Source organism: Pan paniscus, chromosome 22 (assembly GCF_029289425.2).
Source record: "Pan paniscus chromosome 22, NHGRI_mPanPan1-v2.0_pri, whole genome shotgun sequence".
In the NCBI taxonomy this organism is placed as follows: Eukaryota; Metazoa; Chordata; class Mammalia; order Primates; family Hominidae; genus Pan; species Pan paniscus.
In genome coordinates, this window is record NC_073271.2 from 21,375,097 (window position 1) to 21,399,074 (window position 23,978).

The window sequence follows — 23,978 nt, forward strand, 5'->3', positions numbered from 1 at the left end:
TTATTATCCAGCATGATTTAGAAGACAGAATATGAAAGCCAAGAAGGCAGATCGTAAAATCAACTTGTAGTTCAGGCTTTGTATAACAGATAGTTCAAATAGAAAAGAAGGTAAAGAATTGAGGCCCGGCACGGTGGCTCATGCCTGTAATCCCAGCACTTTGGGAGGCCGAGGTGGGTGGATCACAAGGTCAGAAGATTGAGACCATCCTGGCTAACACAGTGAAACCCTGTCTCTACTAAAAATGCAAAAAATTAGCCAGGCATGGTGGCAGGTGCCTGTAGTCCCAGCTACTCAGGAGGCTGAGGCAGGAGAATGGTGTGAACACGGGAGGCGGAGCTTGCAGTGAGTCAAGATCGCGCCACTGCACTCCAGCTGGTGACAGAAGGAGACTCCATCTCAAAAAAAAAAAAAAAAAAGAATTGAGTTCACACAAAAATGAGTTGAAATTATTAGGCATTAAGAAAAACTGACAGATGTTAATGAAATGGAAGAAGCCAAGGGACCAGAGATCAGAGTGTGGGTGAAATGTATGTATTGAGGCCAGCCCTGCCTTAGCCTTTGTGAGGCCTAGGGCCAGAGTACACATGATGATCCCCACACTAGATACCTACACGTTTAAAAATTATAATGAAACCTAGCAAATTGTTATATAAAATATGTCTACTACTCATCTCTTGATTAACCTACCTTTATGACAATCCAGAAGGGCTGAAGGACCACACAGGAATGGACAGCACAGGAAGGGCCAGCCCCAGTTCTCAGCCTGCCATCTTGTCTCCCGGCCTGACTTCATCTCATACCAACACATCTGGTCCATCCTGTGACTCAGCATGCAGTCTGAGAAGGAAGTACAGAGGCTCCAGGTGGGCTTTTGCATTTGGCCCCATGAAAGCCTCAGCCCATCAGAAGGCTTGTAGCCAGAGGAGAAGCAGAGAAGGGCTTTTTATAAAGGTAAACTTTTTGCCTAGGACTAAGAGGTAGTATTGTAGTAACAAGGATTTGAAGAACAGAAATCTGTGGAATTTAAAATCTAATCTCCAAATAATTAAAGCGAACCATAAAATATATGTTCAATGTACTTGGTTGCTGAAGTAAAAATAAGATAATATTAAGATTGAGGCAAATCAAGATACTGGATAAAGCAGGCCCGCAGGTGAACAAACTTAGGGATACTGAAGGGCCCTGGTCAAGAGCCAAAGATAGAATAAGGGGGACCCTGATATATCAAGTGTCAAAGACTATGATGAATGAAAGAAACAGTGAGGTTCAAGAGAGGGCAGAATGAGTAGAAATGATGACATGAAAATCCTGTATCACCAAATGGCGGACTTTAGCACAGGTGGATTTGGGAGAACATGGATGTGGAATCACTTGGAAGACACATGAAGAGCAAGAAAAAGACTGTTGATACCACCTCCTACTGTTATCAAGAGCACTTCACGTGAAAACAAGCATCCGTTATTTAAAGGCTAGGGAAGAACCAAGTTTCAGATTATAAAGAAGGTAAAGGAAGCAACGAGAGTGAAGCAATAGGAAGGGGTAGGTTTCCAACACTCTGTGGTAATGGAACCATGACCACATTCTGCACCGTTGCATCACCAGGGCCACACACAGTGCCCAGCACACTGTATGTGCCTCATTAAAATAGCTGAATTTATGCATTACATTTGACAGAAGAAAATCTTTCTAACAGTGGTTCTTTCCAAGGAACACATAAAATATTATAAAGAATTGCGTAGACCTTCAGAAAGGGGATCACATAAAGCATTAGATGGCTTTTCAGTTCTGTTCCAAAACTGTGAGTCTACCATGCTGGTTAGGGTACCTGAGTTTCAGTGCCCCAATATTTATAACACAAATGTAAATTACACATGAAACACACACCCCTACAAACATTGCACAAGATTTTTTAAGTTATTATGTCCATAATTTAAAGCTGAAAAGTCCAGCTATCTATGGGTTATAAATATCACAAATCTCCACTGTGATTTTAATATTTAGAGAAAAAAGTCAAAAAGAATGTGACCATCTCCTAATGAATGCAATTACTAAAAATATCATCAATTAGAAATGATTTTCACATCAACAGAGCAGTCATAACAGTGTTTTTGAAACTACAGGTGGCAGCCTATTAGTTGGTCATGAGCAGAATGTTTTAATGAAATAAAAAATGTAAAACACATCTCACATGGTACATAACGATTGCTTGATTAAACTCATCTTGGTCATGTATCATAGATATTGAAGTATTTTTAAATGCTTTATTATTTGTTATGTATTTATTTATTGCTCAAACATTTACAGAGTACCTCCCATGCTAACATTTGAAGGTAAAATTCATTTTAAAAGACATGCAAAGTTTCTTTAGAGCTCATCATTGAATGGCAACAGCAGATAATTATACAAGCAAAGAAGCATGAAAATAGAAAAGTAAAAGTTGTCAAGGGAGATCAAAAGTAACTCAAGGGGTAAGGAAGAACCACTTTAGAAAAAGTATGGATTAAGATGATACTTAAAGAATGAGTGAGGGTGAGCTTAGCGATCAGTCAGGCTGGTATATTCTATACAGGAGAATAGCAAGAGGCAAGAAAGAAAATATCATGTTAATAAACTGAAAGGAATCCAACCAACTTAGAGCATAGAGTGTGAGAAGGTTAATAACTGGAGGTGAGGATGGGAGGGTAGGCAGGGGTCAGATTGTACATGGCCTTATGAACCATATACAACAATTTGAACCTTAAAGCAGAACACTTGGAAACCTATGAAGGATTATAAACTGGTTGGTAACATGATCAAATTTTAATCTCAGCAGACTAGAAAATATAAAAAGAAAGGAGTAAGACAGGAGATTAAGTGACAAGTCAGGAGGCATCTATCCAAGTGAGAGGTGCTGATGAGTTGGCCCAGGGTGGTGAGTGAGGATGAGGAAGCATCATTTAATTGGATGTTGGCACCAGAGCCCATGACTCTTGCCCACTAAGGTTGGAATAGGGGAAGAGGAGCCCATTTGTGGTATAATGAATCTGTTCAGCCCAGATATCAGTCGACTTTGTAGGGCTTAACAGACATCTAAGTGTTATGGCCATGGGGCAGATAAATAAAAGGCCCAGACACAGCAGAGAGGTCTGCCCTGTAGACACTAATATGCTCAAGCCCTTAATGAATAAATAGTAACTGGACATTTTCAGGGTTCAAATAACCATGAGAAGACAAAATTGGCCCTAACTGAAAGCTTAAGCATTATGAATTTTGGTCATGTTCACTTACTATCTGCAAATGAAACACATAGATATTAAAACCTACCTAGTCACATAAATGGAGAAAATAATACAATACCATAACTATAGAGAAGAAACAACAAAGAGGTGCTTTATAATGCTTCAATATGCAAATGCACATTTTTAAGAAAATAATAGTGAATAATATTTATTCTCTACATAGGACATGGTGAGCACAGCATCTACAGACTTAATAAATCATGGTTTATAAATGATTTTGATTCCACAAGGAACACCGCCTCTGGGGACATAACTTTTCAAAATGGTAAGAAATTCTTGAGTAAACTTCTTAGTTATACCATATACACTCTTTGTCAAGTACCACAGTTGTTTCAATGCTGGAAATTTCAGGGCATATGAAAATGACACAAGTAAACAAAAAAATGCTTTGTTTATATTTAAAACAAAAAGGTCACTTATTTATAATTAGGTTTAGCATCCCCTTCCCTGTCACTTACGTGTATATCAGGCAGGACATTTGAAAGTTACATGAAACCTGGGCAAGTTCTTCACTGTACCAGTCTCTACAAGAGTTTTGAAAGATGTATCATCTCTGGTCCATTCTTGTTAATAAAGCTGATAGCCCAACACCTCAAATGTGACAACTAAAAGCACTACATTTCTAAAATATTCCATAGGGAGTGTTGAAGTGAACTAAATATGGCCTAAGAAGGACTCTGTAGTTGAGTCCTTTTGGAGGAACTGCAACCTAGCTTAATAGGTAGATAAGATTGAAAACCTAATTTAGGAGTATGTGTTTGTAACAATAGCTGAGACTTGGCCAATTCCAGTGGCGATATTTCAACAATTCATACACTGCTGAGTGTTCAAACTGTGTTCAAATAAGGCAAACGCCAACCTGTAACCAATCCAGCTGCTCTGTACCTCACTTCCAATTCCTATATGTCATTTCCCTTTTTTTGTCTGTAATTCTTCTTCCACCATGTGGCTGTGCTGAAGTTTCTGTGAATCTGCTGTGAATCTGCTGTGGGCTGCCTGATTCACGAATCATTCGTTGCTCAATTAAACTCCTTTAAATTTAATTCACCTGCAGTTTTTCTTTTTATCAGGAGAAACTCCAATGCTGATTTAGAACAGAAAATAGAAGCATGGAGCTTTCTAAGGAAACAGAGAACAAATAACCAGAATGATAGGAGGGGGGAAAAAAATCCCTAAATCTAGTACAACTTTTTTTTTTTTTTTTTTTTGAGACAGAGTTTCGCTCTGTTGCTCAGGCTAGAGTGCAGTGGTGCGATCTCAGCTCAGTGCAACCTCCACTTCCTGGATTCAAGCTATTCTCCTGCCTCAGCCTCCTGAATACCTAGAACTACAGGTGCCCACCATCATGCCTGGCTAATTTTTGTATTTTTAGTAGAGACAGGGTTTCACCATGTTGGCCAGACTGGTCTCGAACTCCTGACCTCAGGTAATCCACTGGCCTCAGCCTCCCAAAGTGCAACTATCTCATTTTTTATCTGACACCTAAGCAGTGCTTAACAGCACTAAATCTGGCAACATGTTGATCATGCAGTTACTATGGAGGGGAATCCAAAGTCATCTTCAAACCAAAACCTTCCAGGAAAATAAGTTTATAAGTTATAAGTTGTCAGTATGACGACATTGAAAATGTTTCCCTTGGCAAAGAGAGTGTTTGTAGGAACATAGGACTGATTTCTGGGAGCTGAAGAATGATAATGCAAACACAAGTTCCAGGGATCGGCCAGATGCAAGCACAGGTTTATTAACTTAATTTGATGTTTGTTTTGTAGGCTGCTTTGTTTCATGCCTTAGATGAGAAAGACTTGAACATGTATAAATGAAGCAAGGCATGAGTGGACAAAGAGAAGTTAAATATGCAGAAGACAGTTAAGTGTTTTTTTACCTGACAAAGAGAAAGACGGAGGAAACCTTTTCACAGTGGGATTTGCTCCATGCTGCCCAAGGGAAAATCTGATTTACATGTAGATGTAAGTAAGTTCTTGGTTTTGGCACCAGGAGACTCAGAGGTTGTCTTCCATAGGCTGGCATTTCCCCAGTGATGTCAGAGAGGCTGGGATCAAAGGGAACCAGACAGGAAGTGGAAGGATGTGAAATATAAAAAGAGAGCACATTTGAAGTAGTTGCGGTGCTGTGGATAATGGGAAAAGCTGCACAGACAAATTTTATTTTTAAAATGGGGGGTAGATAGCTATCTAAACTGATATGTAGCATTTATTAGAAGATTTTTATACATGTTGAATACTGAAGATAAGTGTTCTGAAAAACATACAGTTCCAGTAAAGGAACATAAAATAATATTTCCTGACAACTTTGAGGCAAAGATTGGTTAATGCCATAGGAATTGCTCGGATTTTGGAGAAGAACATGGACTACAACAGAGGGCCATTTTCTGTGTGTAAAACAAAATGCTGCTTGCTTGCTTGCTTTTTTTCTTTCTTTTTTTTTTTTCTTTTTTTGAGACCGACTCTTGCTCTGTGGCCCAGGCTGGAGTGCAATGGTGCAATTTCGGCTCACTGCAATCTCTACCTCCTGGGTTTAAGTGATTGTTCTGCCTCAGGCTCCTGAGTAGCTGGGACTATAGGTGTGTGTAACACTCCCAACTAATTTTTGTATTTTTAGTATAGGTGGAGTTTCACCATGTTTGCCAGGCTGGTCTCAAAATCCTGACCGCAAATGATCCACCCACCTCAACCTCCCAAAGTGCTGGGATGACAAGTGTGAGCCACCTCTCTCGGTCACTTCTTGCTTTCAAAGCAAGAACTTAGCACCTGCTTTAAACCTACACACTGTATATTCAGTCAGGTAATAAGTCACTAATAAGGTTTAGTTCTTCTATTTGTACCTATCATTGTAAGTTGTTTCAAGATGCCCTCAAAAAGAGAAGGAAAATACTCAGACCACTTTGCAAGAGGTCGAGTTTCAGGAGTTCAACACAAAGTTAACCAAATGGACTCCATCATGTTTGCAAAAGACTTTCCAGTATTAATAAAATATAACATCATTATAAGTAAAGATTCCTACTGCGATGATATCAGGAACACAGAGAGGCTACCTCTTTGTTTTGTTGCAGAAATGAGGGAGGAAATCAAGAGGAGGAAAGGAATTATATCCCAGTGCCATCTGAAGGGTGATTATTTCAAGGCTTCTGAAATAATTCAAGAGCTTAAGTACTTCCTCCTTTTTGGAAACCTGAGTAGTTGTAGTTTAAACCTTCATTCTTTCCCTAATAGAGATGAGGAATTAGTAGCTCTGGAAAATTGGATTTAAGAAACATTTAGATACCTATTTGGTGCTGTGGGGACACTAAAATGAAAAGCCACAGAACAGCTCACCAGCAAGCTCTAGAGAATGACTCATTTGTATGTAGTTGGGATACAAAACAGGGATCAGCATAGGGGCTGAAAGCCCTTGACTCATATCTAGAATTTAATTCTGGTCTTATGATTTATTAACCGTGTCACTAACTTTGCATAAGTTACTCTTCCAGGCTTTAGTTCTCTTTTCTGTCAGTACATGTGAGAAACTACAAAGTGTCTATAATGATGCTTATCACGCACGAAATGAGTAACAAATGGAAAATGGAAGCTATTGTTAAGTGATGTGGAGGTCAATTTAAACTGAAAGATGTTAAAGTATAGAGAAAAAGGCCTCTATTTTCCCCAACCCGCACTTTTATTTCAGGCCAGATTCAAAATCCAAAGTCATCTTCAAACCAAAACCTTCCAGGAAAATAAGTTTATAAGTTATAAGTTGTCACTATGACCACATTGAAAATGTTTCCCTTGGCGAAGGTCATCTGTGGAGAGAGGCTTTCATTTTGGGAGCTACATATATTAGATTTTGCTATCAGAAAATTCCCCACCTCCAAACATCTAAATTACATCAGCTATAATCTGATTACTCTTGAATTTACTTCAACAGCACCAAAAATCATGTTCTATCTTTAGGGCTTATATCACTGCCATGACAAATACCACTGAAAATAATAATAATTGTTCCTCTGGGCTTCACAACCCTCTTACAACAGCTGTTTTTGGGTTAATGACCCAATGTGAAACATTCCATTCTAAATAAACCCATAAAAATACATTTACCACCTCAGCAAACCTTTAAAATGCATGGGCCCTGATTTAAAACACCAAAATAAAGAGTAAAGTTTAGTTTTCTTTAACCTCTAACTTAATAACCCTGAGTATATCTGGAGTATATTTTACATAGCTTCTAATTTTATCAAGTTTTATGTAAAACCTGAGCAACTTATAACAAATCATCAATCCTTCTTTGTCGTCCTATACTCTTAGTTGATGTTAAGAAAAGCACAAAATTTGTGGGGGTTGAGTCAAATTAAGATCGTATACAACTAATGGGTCTATTACATATTATAAAAATTATCTTTAAAGCCTCTTGCTACAGACAGGAATTATAACCCTCATTTTATTCCAGAGACCTAAGGTCCCAGAAGCAGTGAATGACAGAGCTAGAATGTAGGTCTGATTCCTTTAGACTTTTCACTTCCCCCAGTCCCTCTCCCAGTCAGGAAATATAAGGGCCCACCAGCCCCAATATTTCTCTGCTAGGATTTTTTAAAAAATAGATTTCATAGATTTTTAAAAAAATCTATGAAAGAACAAGATGTCTCAGAAAAAACAGGACTCACTCTACCTTTAACCTACCCTCCTTCAAGGCTCTCTCGTCCAGCGTTCATATGCTCCCACCCCCAGAATGGGAGAAAACAGCAGTACCTTTGAATCTGTTAATAATATTCATAGCTGCCATTCCTGACATATGTGGAAGCCAGAATATGTCTATAATAAGTATAGCAAATTGCATAATATATATGTATAATATCAATTTTGGAAGAAAAAGTGTATTATTTGTACAAGCATAGTTTAAAGTGTAGTTTCTGCAGAAAAAATAAAATTTGCAATGGGAGGAGACCTTAGTTTTTTACTTTATGCAATTCAAGCATAAGTTGTTTTTATAAGAAATGCATATCACTTTCATAATAAAAGAAAAACAACCAAAAGAAGTAATGGTGTAAAAATCTGTATCGTGGCTATCTTTGGGGGGAATGAGAGATTGGAGTAATATTTGAGAAGGGTCATGAGGAGAGCTTGTGTGGGTAATATTGATATTTTAATTTTTTCTTTTTCTTTTTTTCTTCAGAGACAGGGTCTCAGCCTGACACCCAAGCTGGAGTGCAGTGGTGGGCTCATCACTAATTGCAGCCTCTATCTCTGGGGCTCAAGCCATCCTCTCACCTCAGCCACCCAGAGTAGCTAAGACCACAGGCGTGTGCCACCATGCTCAGCTAATTTTATTTTATTTTATTTTTTAGAGACAGGGTCTCACCATATTGCCCAGGCTGGTCTAGAACTCCTAGGCCCAAGAGATTCTGCCCCCTTGGCCGTCCAAAATGCCAGGATTACAGACATGAGCCACCATGCCTGGCCAATATTTTAACTTTTGATCTAGGTAGTGGGTTACTTGGCTCATTGGTTCATAATACTTTTTTGATTTTCACATCTTTCTTTTGTATCATTTTAATCAAACTGCTTCTAAAAAGAGTCACCAAAATCAATTACCAACATGTTCAGGTTAATTATACGTTTGGATTTTACTCCTGTTTCCCAGTGTAATTGTTGATAACGCTGACTTGTGCTCCCTAAAGTTTTCTCATTTGGACAATAAATTACATGGTTTTCTATAAGTAGCCTACAAGCATTGTAGTATTTTTAAAGCTGAAATAAACCTTAGAGGTCAACTAGGGCCCAGTAGTTTCCAAAATGTTGCCAAGAAAGCATTCTGAAATGTGTGGTAAGGTTTTTGGTTGTCCCAATGCCTAGAAAGACTATGGGTATTTAGCATAGGGTAGCCAATAGTGCTTATTTCTCTACGGTATGATAGAACTACACAAAGGAATGTGATCTCAGTCTTGTTTTAAAGAAAAAAAAAACCTGAAATCCAAAATGTTAACTGAATTGCCTAAGAGCACATTCTTAATAAAGAGTAGATCCCATGACTAAAACCTTAGGTTCTTGCCTTATCTACCAGCCTTCTCAGGCACTACGCCAAAACCAAAAAGCTGTTGCTCCATCTTTCCTTTCTTCCTTCCCTTTTGTCTTCATCCTTTTCTCATTTGACTTTCAAACTAAAAATGTGGGTTTTTTAACCTACAAAATAAAGGCAATACCTTTCAACTTTTACTTATAAGTGGTAGAAGATTCAATTTAGCATCAGAAAGCAGGGAATTGTTTATTAGCCAGCTGCAATAAGTAATTTGGGGGTAAATCATTCTGAAATACATATTAAAGTCATAAAATCACATTTCTTCTCACCCTTCTCTTCTCCCTCCAGGTTTTCCTCCCTCACCATGAAGTTCAGTTGCCTATCCCCTAGAATACAGGATACAACATCTGTGGTGGCTTCTACTGAGATTTATTTTCTACATTTTCATTAAAATAGCAACTGAATTGACTCAATAAAATGTTGCTTATCCTAATAAAGCCCTTTAGAGCTTTGCAAATTTGCATTTAATACTCTTTAGTGTCATTACAGCATTAATAATCTGTGCCTAAAGAGCAATAAAAAAAAAACCTTTATACTTTGTATTTAATAGAGGTAGCTTCATAACTCTTCATTTTCATGTGACGCGGATCTTAACGTACCTTAAATGGAATCTCTGACTTAGGCTGAGTAAATCTGAGACTTCTTATAATCTATTGGTCCTCCCTGTATTTCCCAGTCATGAAAAATAACACAGATACACTGCAAGCACCACAGTATGAGCCTTAAGCATCTCCTTAAGAATTAATGATTTCTAATTTACTCAAAGTCTTCTCATTGCTAATGGATCTGAGACAGGAAGAGAATAAAAAGAAATGGAGGTGGAGAAGTAAGGGTAATAAGTTTGCACAAATCATCTGCTTCTTGTGGAGAAATTTTTCACTACTAATAACTGTACTGAAGGCATTGTGCAGTTAGCTGGAAGGCGTGAAAATAAACTGATAAACAGGAGACCAGCAGGTATGATCTAGGGGACTCCCATGTGCCGATGTTTTTATTTATTTTTCCTTTAAGTCATTGCCAAAAAATCACATCCAGCAACAATTTGTGTCTTTTTTGGTATCTGAACACAATCTGATGGGAGAATCATTTTTATTTTTCCATTGTGTTCGAGATCCATTTTGAAAAAAAAAATCAATGAGAGAAGGTGAAAGAGTATTGGAAACTGAGAGATCCACTAGTGGAAAGACACGGGCTGGGCACCCCGCATTTTCCAGGAAGTGCATCTGCTGTGCTACAGTAATAGTTCTTTTGAGCCCTGTCTGGGCTCAAACTACTATTTAATGTTCAGAGCCTCAGGTTTGCTCTGAGCTCAAGTATGATTATAACAATTTTAAAGCTCAGTGAAAATAGAGATGAATGAAATGAAAATGAAATGAAAAGCTGTAGAATATCATGCAGCACAGCAGCCTAACGCATCTGGCATAGAAACAAACCAAGAATGTCTTATTTTTCAAAGGGAGAGAAATGAAAAAAAAGAAACTAAAAAAAGAAGATGAATATATCAAAATTGTCATATAACAATAAAATAATATAGTTTGAAATGCAAAACAATAGTAAGGAAGAGAAGGAGAAGGAGATGGTTAGTGAAGTTTGATGCTGAAAAAAATATTCACTGATTAAAAGTAGAGAAAAATGTTGAAACTAAGCAGGAATGTAAGTGAATAATGCACTTAAGAATTAAATACAAAAAGCCAAGAACTTGAAGCTCTCAGGCTCTCACTCAGATAAAAGTTCCCTGACAGAGGGAAGCAGCTTCTGCTCTGGTGACTTCATGCAGGGGTGAATATATCTAAAAAGGAATAGTTCAGGCAAAAAGAAGAAGGAGAGAGTTTACCAATGGAAGTACAGAAAACATGAAAATTCAAAAATTGAGGAAATGGTCTAATTGTCTTTAAAATAATATATCTCAGCAAAATGATACAATGGAAGATTAAGCCTGAATTTAATGACCATTTAAAAACATGGCATCACCAAACCAATAACTTCTATGTCAAAAAGTACAAGCCAATTTACAAATGGCTTTAACCAAATCTTCATGAAACTCCTTTAAATGCAGGGTAAATGGAAACCCTTCCGACTCCTACTATAGAGCTGTACCAAACCCAAGCAAGGACAATACAAAATGAAGAATCAGGCTGGGCACGGTGGCTCAGGCCTATAATCCCAGCCGTTTGGAAGGCCGAGGCAGGCAGATCACCTGAGGTCAGGAGTTCAAGACCAGCCTGGTCAACATGGTGAAACCCTGTCTCTGCTAAAAATACAAAAATGTGCTGAGCATGGTGGCACACACCTGTAGTCCCAGCTACTCCAGAGGCTGAAGCAGCAGAATTGCTGGAACCTGGGAGGAGGAGGTTGCAGTGAGTCGAGATCACACCACTGCACTCCAGCCTGGGTGACAGAGCAAGACTCTCTCAATAAATAAATAAATAAATAAATAAATAAATATCAACACGTAACCTCGTGTAGATTAGACAAAGGCAGGGGGATCTTGCAAATCAATAAAAAAGTGAGGATCTATAATTCAGTAAATGTTTCTGACCCTTCATACAAACCAAGATAAAATTAAAGTCCCAGATCTCACATGTGAAAACACATGCAGTAAACAACCTTTTAAAAATCTTTTCATCAGAGATGTACAAATGCTACATGAGTTTTTCCTATCCAATAAGCTGTTCTTGTACATTATTTTCTTATATTTTAAATACCATGAAAGGGCACAGAAAATCACAATTTAGGATGAGAAACATAAGTCTGTGGCATAATGAGAGATGCAGCGAATTATGTATTTTTAAAATGCCTATAAGAAAAATCTAAGATATCAAAGTTGCCATTATACCGGTTTTTGAAGAGGTACTTTCTTTACCCAATCTGTTACCACTTATTTAAAGAGGTAAACTTTTTTTAAGAAATGCTTTCAGATCTGATTTATAATTTACCCCTTAGTTAAAGAATAAGCTGTATTTCTTGTAGAGAAGAAACTAGTAAGTATTCACTGAGGTGAACAGCTTCATTTAGCCTCCTTAATTCATTTTCACTCACTAGATATTAGGAGTATAACTCAGAGAAGGAAAAAAAATTTTCCATTGAAACAAAGACATCTCAGTTTGGATAAATATATTATTTGTGAGTAAAGAAAGTGAAGTTTCTCTATTAACTACAGAATAAACATGAGTGTAAAAAAAAAAAAGAGCAGAAACTTGGCTTTTCATTTCAGTTCCTGCACTAGCTCTGTTCTTTGAAATATCAAAACATATTTGTATTTGTATTTTGCAAAAACGGGAATAATTATCAACCTACTTCACAGAACCCATAAAGAGTATGATAATAAGTAACATAACATGACTAGAATTGTACATAAAAAGTATGTAAAAACAAGAAAATAGTTGAATATGTATATTATTACATATGAACATGAAAAGAGCTTAATGTATACAAGTGACCTTCATCTGCACTGAATTACCTCACTTGTGATGAAGATGAGATGAAGATAAAGGATCATACAAAATTCAAACCAAAGTGTGAATTTTTCCCAAGAGTACCAAAATGTTACTGAATATAGTGTGTGTGTGTGTGTGTGTGTGTGTGTGTGTGTGTGTGTGTGTCCATCCAAAAAATTTTATCTCAGCAGAGGCATCCCATGAATAAGAGTAGGATGTATGTGATTAGAAAAGAAAGACTAGCAAAGTTTCCTCATCACTTTGGTTAACAATTGCTTATACATTTACTTTTGAATTTCTCATTTGCTTAATTCTGCAGGACAGATGAAATAATTGTTAATACCTTTTTCCTCCCAAGGAAATCTAAGTCTTTCCTCTATGTTATTCTCTAAGTAAACTAATCTGTTAACATAGAGATTAGTTGAAATCTAATCTCTTAGATTCTTAACTTGAAAGGTATATTCTAGTTACCCATTATTTTCTACGTGGTTAAAAAGTCACTTTGCCAAAAAGCCCAGAAGATGGCCATAAAATAATTTTTCTGCTTCACCTTAATGATAAATTTACAAAATTAATTCTGTGACTGAAAATGTCTTGTGTTATATTTCCGTGTGAGTTTTTCTCTCTTCTCTACTAATCTTCAACCTTCTGAAGACTGGACATTATTTAATCATGTTAGCAAGCATTCGAGTTTTTAACAAGGATCTTTGCACACAGATATGCCCAACCAATGTTTCTTCCATTACAGAACCAAATTAAAAACAAGGAAGATGACAGGGATTACGCTTTCTCATTATTTTTATGTTTTACATAATTCAGCAGTACTGTGTTGCAATAAAGCATAGCAATCAATATTTCTTGAATATATAACTAAGCGCAATCTGATAAAGTAAATGAATGAGCACACAAGCAGCTAAGAACCACAGAGAGGGCCTGGTGCAGTGGCTCACACCTGTAATCCCAGCACTTTGGGAGACCAAGGTGGACAGATCACTTGAGGTCAGGAGTTCGAGACCAGCCTAGCCAACATGGTAAAACCTCGTCTCTACTAAAATACAAAAATTAGCCAGGCATGGTGGTGGCAGCCTGTAATCCCAGCTACTCAGGAGGCTGAGGCGGGAGAATAGCTTGAATCCAGGAGGTGGAGGTTGCAGTGAGCCGAGAGCGTGCCACTTAACTCCAGCCTAGGTGACAGAGTGAGATTCCGTCTCAAAAAAAAAAAAAAACCACAGAGAGGGATGCAGCAGTAACCCCCCCACCCCCGACCCCCCATAGTAGACAGCCATCAAGGTTTAGGCCATCACCTCTTTCTCATTTCATTTCCGATGTTATAATAACCATTAAGGGATTTGTGATTATTTCCAAGTTTGGAATCTATTCTTTTCTCCTCAACTTAGTTTTTGAAGTTAATGTCTTTTTTGACTCAATCAACTCCTGAACACTTGGCAAGGACACCATCAGACAGTTTGGTTATCTTGACATACACATTTCAGAAATGATCCTCTTAGACTACCCAGCTGAAACAGGCAAGACTGTGGGTAAGTCTTGAATCAATTCTTTTGCCATCTATTCGATGGTCTTTGTTTCTAAGTGCCAAGGAAAACTTCAAGCTCATTCTAATCTTCATTTTGTTGGTCTAGTCCATATGACTTAAATTCTACTTTCCTTCTGCTTTGAATTTCAGTGTTTTCTTATATGGTTCTCAAATTGGCTGAGCCAAGATGCCCTGCCTACCTTTCAATCACTTCCCTTGGAAAGACCAGACGTAATCTTTTCAATGTTTAATTACCAGCTCTGCTCTCACATCGAATGCATTAATTACATGGGATTACAGCAATGAAGTCCATATCTCTTTCCTAGAACTTTTCAGTGCTGTGTCCCACCCCTACAATTGTAAAAGTGTATTTAAGAATCAAGTTCAAGTTCACTATTGTCTCTTTGGTTCTAGTCATTAGACAGTGGCCACCTTTGTTAAAAACTTATTCCAGAGTTAGTTTCACAGACCCAGCAACTGTCTCCAGCAGGCTTGACAATCAAGGTTACAGCCTTTATTATGGCCAGATCGGCCTTGTCTCTGACAATTTGAAAGCTGATTTTTGCATCGCTGCTATTTAAAGTTCAATGAAAAACCTTGGAGGGAGGAAAATAGAATTTTGACTTCACTGACATTAACTGTCCTCAGACCCTCACCCTACCCTGCTATTTGGGCGTTCAGTTTTTCTGTTCTGTTTCTCTTTGTACTTATAACTAAAATGGTGAATTCAAAGGTTCAGAAAAATAAAGGAAAATTCTATACGTAATATTCGAAGATTTAGTATTTCTTTTTCTTCCAACTGACTTTTTAAAATCTTTTGTTCCCAAAAGCACATATCACCAGGTTCTTTTGTGCCATGTTTAGATGAATAAAAGCTTTACTTTATAAAGACTATTCAAACATTTTAATAAAACAAATAACAGCCAAGCAAAATACCATGGCAATGTTAGCAAAGCATTTCCTGCCAAATCCAAAAGGAGATACATTGTTCTAAGCATTGCATTTGTACATACTAAGAAGCACTGTACTAAGTTGATATCCTTTGCAGGTATCTGCTCACTTAAAGTTCAGAGATTTACCGTGTTCTTCAACCAACCCACGGCTGTAGGTAGAAATCAGCTCTGGGCCCAGTTATATGAGTTCAATGTCCCATGCTGCTGATGTCTTTTCTAGAAAACTATATTTCCTAGACAGGATCAGAGAAGGAAGGCAAGAGCAGGAAGACTACAGTTTTGACTTAGGTAACATAAAGGCAAATTTTGTCTCAACCTCCACTCCACCTAAATTTCACCTAAATAAGTTGGTGCAAATTTTTTATTAATGAGAGTCTCGGCCTTTTGTCATGGCAGAGAGGAGCATGTGCTTCTCTTCATGACAATTACATGACTGCTGTCTGAAAGAGGGATGGTCTCATAAAGAAACTTCCTTCATTTTCTTGGCCGGGTGCAGTGGCTCACACCTGTAATCCTAGCACTTTGGGAGGCCGAGGCGGGTGGATCACCTGAGATCAGGAGTTCAAGACCAGCCTGGCCAACATGGTGAAACTCTGTCTCTACTAAAATACAAAAATTAGCCGGGCATGATGGCAGATGCCTGTAATCCCAGCTACTCGGAGGCTGAGATGAAATTGCTTGAACACAGGAGACAGTGGTTGCAGTGAGTGGAGATCGTACCACTGCCCTCCAGCCTGGGCAACAAGCAAGACTCTATCTCAAAAAAAAGAAAAAAAAAGAAACAAAGAAAAGAAACTTCATTCATTTTCTATTGTGTCTATCTAAATACGACATCAGTGTTTCCACTTGAGTAAGGCATTGTTAGTTTTGGTAAAATTGGACTTTTCTTGGTGGGTTGTTTTTCAAATTTGAAGAATTAATACCAAATAATCCTACACCACTTAAAGAACCAACTTATGTGTAAAACTTGCAGCAAACTGATTTTGGCAAGCCCACTGCATGCACCATTGATCATGTTCAATGTGTTACACAAGCCAAACCTTGTGCCTGCCGAGATCATAGCTGCTGGTCCTTGACCAGAATTTTTTTTTTTTTTTTTTTTTGTGCAACATGGTTAGCAGTGTATTTGAGATAATGAGAACATTCAAATCTGCTTCCTGAAGAAATACACATTATTAGTATAGACTATACAATAAAACTAGAAAGCTACCAAGTGAATCTCCTCAAGGGTTAGATTACCTATCTAATAATAGGTTCAATGTGGAGCCTTACTCTTCATTTGCATGATTTTTCTGCTACTTACATGTCTTTTTATAGTACACAAACTTCACATCAAGTTTGAGAACCTAATATAATTAAGCAAAGAGAACATTAAATTTTTGTATTAACCTAAATTTGCAAATGTAAAAACAGTGACATCCTGAGCTTAAATCCAGGAAGTATGTCAATTAAGTGATAATGATTCTAGGATTAACTGTGACATCAATATTTAAAACTAGTAAACTATTCTTTTCATAAAATCAAGATTTTATGTTCATCTACATTTGTCCTGTGAACCTTGTTAAAAGTCATTTATAATTCCACAAACAATGTATTTATCATTTTATTTTGGGTGGACCTCATGAGAGCTACCTATATCTGTATAACAATTAAAAACATTTACTTAAAATTCTAGTTTATATTACAGGTTATAGTATTATCTCTGTCTCTTTTTGTGAGTATCAAAAGAATATGCTCATACAATATACTTTATGTAGAATAATTTTCTGTATCCCTACAAGTATTTGCCTATTTTAAATATTTTTGATGTCTTGGTACAGTGGCTCACACATGTAATCTCAGCATTTCGGGAGGCTGAGGCCAGAGGATTGCTTGAGGCCTGGAATTCTAGCTAGCTTGTGCAATATAGTGAGACCCAAATTTTTGTCTCTACAAAAAATTTTTAAAAATTAACTGGGTATGGTGGTGCACACCTGTAGTCACAGCTACTGGGGAGGCTGAGGCGGGGGTTTGGCAGGGATTACTTGAGCCCAGGGGTTTGAGGCCACAGTGAGCTATGGTTGTCCCACTGCACTCCAACCTGGGTGACAGAGTGAGACCCTGCCTCAAAAAATAGGTATTTGTGGCTTTCCTTAGCATCAATGTCTCAAAGAAAATGTTAGGTGTTTTTTTTTGTTTAATGTTTTATACCTTGTTTTAAAAGTGAGAGATTAAGTCAAGAATAATACGACTCCATCCTTGTATTTCCCCCCACCTCCCTCAGAGATTGATTGAAGGGAGTTGACAAAGGAAAAAGGGAACTTCAGAGATGAGGAAATAATAGTGGGTATAGTCATTATGGTAATAGCAAGTGAGATACCCCTCCACCCAATTCCAGTAATTCAATAGGATCTTTTTTTACTTTTGCAAATAAGTCCTTAGTTACCTGTCCTAAAAGATGGTTGACCACAATTTCTGCATAAGAGGAACAGTACTTGGCTTTTCCCTTGGCAGCTCAGGCCATGGGTTACACCTGTCCTACCCACCCAGTGAGGGGGCCATTGGAGAGCATCCAGCCCAAGGACATACAAGGTTGCAATGGGATGAACGGTGGCCCTTGCAAAAAAAATATGTCCACATCCTAACCCCTGGAACCTGTGAATGTAATCTTATTTAGGAAAAGAAAAATGTATCTTTACAGATATAACTCAGTTTGGGATCTTGAGATGAGATCATCTGAGATGATCTAGGTAAGTGTTAAGTATTATAATGAATCCCTAGAAGAGATAAAAGAGAGGAAGACACAGACACAGAGAAGGTCATGTAAAGACAGAGGCAAAGACTAGAGTTATAAGGCAAGAAACATCCGGAGTCACCAGAAGCTGAAAGAAGCAAAGAAACATTCTTCACTAGAATCTTCCAAGGGATATAACTCCACCAACCACCTTGATTTTGCATTTCTGGCCTCCAGAACTGTAAAAGAATAAATTTCTGTTGTCTTAAGCCAGAAACAATTTAATTTTGTGGTAATTCTGTTACAGCAGGCCTAGGACACTAATACAAATAAGCAATCAAAACTGCCTTAAAAAAAGAGCCTTCAATAAACACTCAGCTTGTCAGGGAAGTTGGTGATTAAATTATCCCAATAAGTATGTCTCTGAGAGTTTGAAAATAAAATACAGAAAATAATGAAGATGTTCATAACTGGAAGAATACTAAGAATAAATATAAAGAGAACAATCAGAGAGAGGAGCTGAGTCAGGTTCCTGAAGAAACATAAATGGATGGGTAGGCTGAAGACAAATCAGCCAGCCAGAGCTTGACACCCCTCCCCAGCTACTGTGATGAAAATCTTTAGTTGGCATAATTCTCATTTCTAAATGTAACCTCTGATGAGTACAGTAACCTCTGGCCTTTGTAACCAAACTCTTCTTATTAACACAATCATTCTAAAATAGCAGTATGGGGTTTTGCTGTGGTCAAAGTTTATCCATGGAGCTAAGTGCACTTCTACATATCCAGTCATAATCAGCCCTGCTCATCTCCCTAGATCAGAGCTCTGATGCTTCAAACAAGCATTTTCTAGACTCAAAAGCATATGCAAAGCGGCTATTTGGAAAACCCCTCAGAATTTCCTACACATTCATTTGTGCCAAGGTGGCTGGTCCGCTCTCCTAGTGAGAACACCAGTGTGTTATCTCAGCTTCCATGAGAGCTCATTAACAGTAGCTCCTACAGGTTATAGAATTCAAAGAGTATCGACTAGTCTAAAGTCATGTCGCCTCAAAAAATTAAAATTTCATCAGCTTTGCCAATGAAATGATATTTTAGAAGATGATCAAGTACTATTTATTCAACCCTTTAGATTGTTCAAGATCATTTTTATTTCAAATTGATTAGTAGACTATACTCATAACTACCACTTTACTAAATTATATTTTATATTTTATTGTATATTGTTTATATTATACATATATTATAAATTCTTATGTATTTATGCAGTTTTCCAAAAAGAAAGTTAGTGAAGAAGAAAAAGTTATATGAAGAATGCCTCGAGATATATTAAAATTATTGAATATTATTTTCCCCATAAAGTCTTACATAATTAGTATCTAATAGAATCTAGTAGAAAAATAACTTGTTCGTTTCTTAAAGAAATGTCATGATTACTTTTAATAAATAACAGAAAATTTTGTCATGTTTTCTCATTTTATCTTGATTTTAAAAAGCCTAGAGTTCAACCTAATGCTTAATTACATGTATTATTTTAGTGTGTTTCAAGAGGCCTATATGTCATAGTGGTTAAGCTCAATTTTGGACTCTGACATAGCTATACTTAAATCCTGACTCTGCCAACAGACAGTTACATGACATTGGGCAAAACATTTAATCTCTCTGGACTCCAGTTTTCCTATCTATGAAGTGGAGATAAAAATAGCACTTACTTCTGTGCGTTCTTGTAAAGAACAAATTAGATAATGCATATAAAACACTTAGAAACTGGCTTGACTCTAGTATCAACATAATACAGTTATATCTGTATTTCTGCTTTGATACCTTTATTCTAAACAACTTTTTTTATAAACAGGTAAAATATGAATATAAACACAAGACACAGGAAAGGAATACTAAATTTAAAAAGAACCCGAATGGCTTAGAGAAACAGATTAATAAATGCAACTGCTGACTTTAAAAGTCTGCACTGAATTTCTGAGCTTTCTTTTTATTCCTCCTTTAAGATATATTTATTAGTGGTTAGATAAGTTAGAACAAAGGCAGAAAAAAAATGTGGCATTTGGGACATCATAAAGTGATGCTTGGTCACAAAGGTGAAAACTGGCAATTTCCCCTTATTGGTAGAGATGGAAATTAATCTTACTAGTCTGTCACAGGAGTGTTATTTTCAATGTGCCCCAAAGTACTGGTCCAATTCTTTTTGCTCCAACATAAATCCCATTTTTAGAATGATAGGATAGCTACTCAAAATGAGGGAAGCACTCATTCAAAAGATAAAGCAAAATTAGAGAGATGTGGAGAAGAATATCTAAAGAAGATTCAGTCAGGCATCAAGCCTGAGTAAATCTAAATGATATGTTTTGAATCAAGGATTAGCCAATATACAGTTGTGCCTGAATACTTGTGGACTAGAAAAAGAAAGACTTTGCAAAATGAAATTAGGAGGTGATCAATAAAAATATTTGTGGCATGAGAACTGTCTTCTATTCTAAAATGCAAACCTAAATAAAATCATATTACAACTGGAAAAAGGTTTGGGAAACTTTTAAAGCTTCATTTAGAGCTCTGTCATTAATTTATTTAAGTCACCATAGTGTCAAGAGCTACAAATCCCAACACTATTTCTTTTTTTTTTTTTTTTTTTTTTTTTTTTTGAGACAGAGTCTTGCTCTGTCACCCAGGCTAGAGTGCAGTGGTATGATCTCAGCTCACTGCAGCGATCACCTCCCAGGTTCAAGCGATTCTCCTGCCTCAGCCTCCTGAGTATCTGGGATTACAGGTGCCCACCACCACACCTGTCTAATTTTTGTATTTTTAGTAAAGACGGGGTTTCACCAACCTGGCCAGGCTGGTCTCGAACTCCTGACCTCGTGGTCCACCTGCCTTGGCCTGACTTCTAGCTCAATAAAAAATAAATCCAGAAGCCATAGGCATATGCAGATCTTTTTATTGCTAGGTAATTATTCAAGTATGAGATGTACTTTCAATCAGCTCTATCTGTCAAGAACTCTCTTCTGTTGTCCTATCAAAATCTTTACTCAGGACTCATTGCATTGATTGATGCAAAGAGATTATTAACATTACTTTTAAGTTTACAAATATGAAGAGTAATTATTTTTTAGCCTACAAAGTTAAGCTTATATTTCAAAATCTTCTTAAAAAAGGGCCACAGATTCTGAGTTCTGTCTTCATCTAATCCAGTCAGCAGTGATTTTCAGAATGTCTGAGATCCCACAGATGAAAATAAAATGACTCATGTTCTACCTGGCTGCACTGGTCATTGCCTTTTTCCATATATCAGTCATCATAACTGAGATCAGAGCAGTAAGAAATCTTGCCTTAATGTTCCCCCATTTGAGTCAGAGTAAAAAATCAGGGCTTCCACTGAAAATATCAATTATTCAGGTGATGTGTTTTATTGTCTATTATATATTGTTACTGGTTTTTTTTAGAGATAAGATTTTTCCCTGATGTCAAGGCATGCCATAGGTATGTCTCTGAGAGTTTGAAAATAGAATATAGAAAATAATCAAGATGTTCATAACTGGAGGAATCCTGAGAATAAATATGAAGAGAAGAGTCATAGAGGGAAGAAACAGAAACCTGGAGTGTAGTGGCAAGATCATAACTTGCATAGCTTCGAACTCTTAGTCTCAAATGATCCTCTCATCTTAGCTTCCAAGTAGCTGGGAGTACAGGTCCATGCCACCATCCTGGCTAAGTTTTGTTTGTTCGTTTGTTTCTAGAGATGGAGTCTTGCTATGTTGCCCAGGCTTGTCTCAAACTCCTGTCCTTGAGCAATCCTTCTACCTCAGCCTCCCAAAGTGCTTGGATTACACAGGTTTGAGCTGCCATACCTGGCCTAAATTTTATGTTATGAAGAGTGACTCCCCCATCGCCACTCACATGGTTGAGAATTTGTGTAGTAGACCAATAAATTGGTATGACAGGAATTTCACAGATATTTGTAATAAGCAGGAGTTTCTCTAATCATAGAAAAATTCCCTGAGTCTGGTAGACTGCAAAATGTCTCCACAAAGATGTTCATATCATAATACCCAGAATCTGTGAATGTTACATTGCATGGCAAAAAGGATTTTACGAATATGACTAAATTAAGGATCTGGATATGAGAAGTTTATCTTGTATTATCTGGGTGTGCCCAATATAATCGCAAGGGTCCATTTAAAAGGGAGGCAGTAGAGTTAGATTCAAAAAAGGCTAAGTGATAACAGCAGAGAGAGAAATTAGAAGATGCTAAACCACTGGCTTTGAAGACCAAAAGTGGGACCACAAGCCAAGGAATGCAGGTGGCCTCTAAGCTACCAAGGGCAAGGAAACTAATTTTCCCCTAGAACTTCCAGAAGGAATGTGCTTTGCCAAAAATGGGGTGTTTGCTCAGCAAGACCATTTTGAACTTCTGATTTCTAGAGTATAAATTTGTGTTGTTTTCATTTGAGTTTATGAATAATGAGTTTATGGCAATTTGAGTTATGGCAATTTGTCACAGCAGTCATAGGAAATGAATGCGCTAAGTTATTTCAAATTTACTGTATTTTTATTCATATTGGTGTATGTAGCCCATGCAGGTGTAAAAAGGTGATACATAAGTAGGGGCAGACCCTAAGCAGCCTCCATTGGGTAAACACTGCTCTTTACTGGTTCTTCATACCTACATAACACAATCTTCTTCAGTTCAGGTAATCTCTTTATAGCCCAACTAGAGATTTCTTAAGGTACCTTAGAAGTTCCTTCGTAAGAATTTCATGAAGCAATTGGGACTAGTTAAGAATTATTCAAACAGTGAATTTTAGAAGAAATGTCTACTGGGTAAATACAGTAACATTTAAATTATAGATAAGCTGATTATATTTTACTATCCAATTTCCATGCCTTTCTCACTGGGCAATTTATGAAATCATTAGTTGTGTATGGCTAAGGGAAATATTGATGTGCTCTATGAGTGGAGTGGCATCTGCTTTATTTTATTACTTGCTTCTGCATAATCCCCAGTCCTCTTGAATTTTGATCTTGAATTTGGATGGATGTCAATCCATAGATAATTCTGCCTGTCTGAATTTTGTTCAAGATTCTGAATTTTAAACCTAAGTTCTCTTCTATGAACAACTATATTTGTCCTGTTTTTTTATCAACCATTATTTCACCTAACAAACATTTATAGAGTGCCTGCTGCATGCCATCCTCTCTTCAATGTATAAAACTGTCCAAAATTCCTGCCTTTCAAAGCTTAATTCTAGTGGGTCTGAGCAAACATGTAAAGGGATAAATGTTCCTTCAATGTAAGTCTAGTAAATGTATCTGTTGGAATCACCAACCAAAACCAAAGAAGGGCTCTTTTCTCTTTCTCTGATGGAAAGACAGGGGGTGTGATTGGTGGAAAGTGAGGGAAGGGAGATGAAAAAAGCATTAGAGAGGTGATATTTCATGACTCTGTTGACTGGGGACACAAAAAATTTCCACATGAAATGCTTTTTCAAAATGTCCTTACCCATTACTATAAATTTCAGTGATGATTTCCTTCAATGCCCTGTAAGCAAATGTCTCTGATTTTGCTACTAAACAATTAATTCCATGTCCATAAATGCATTGCTCACAGTGCCATCACCATGGATGAGGAAATGAACCAGTAGGGCTATCACAGCTTAGGTCCAGTGAACTGCAACCTGCAGCTTCTTGGCTAAGAGTAATGATATGAAAAAGTCTAGCTGTAGATAAAAGGCAGTGATGTACAGCTGCAAGAAAACAACCCGGGCTTCCTAAATGCCTTTGGAAAAGACATTTCACTTCTTTGGGCCTCTCTTTAAATATATATTGATTGAGAAATTTGCATTTGATAATCTTTAGATTCCTTTCCAGTGCTAATGTTCTATGATTCTATTGAAATTAAACATTCATATATGTAAGTCTAGAATCTCTTAATTCTATTCCTGTATGGAATATGTTTAATAATGTGTGTATTGTTGCATTA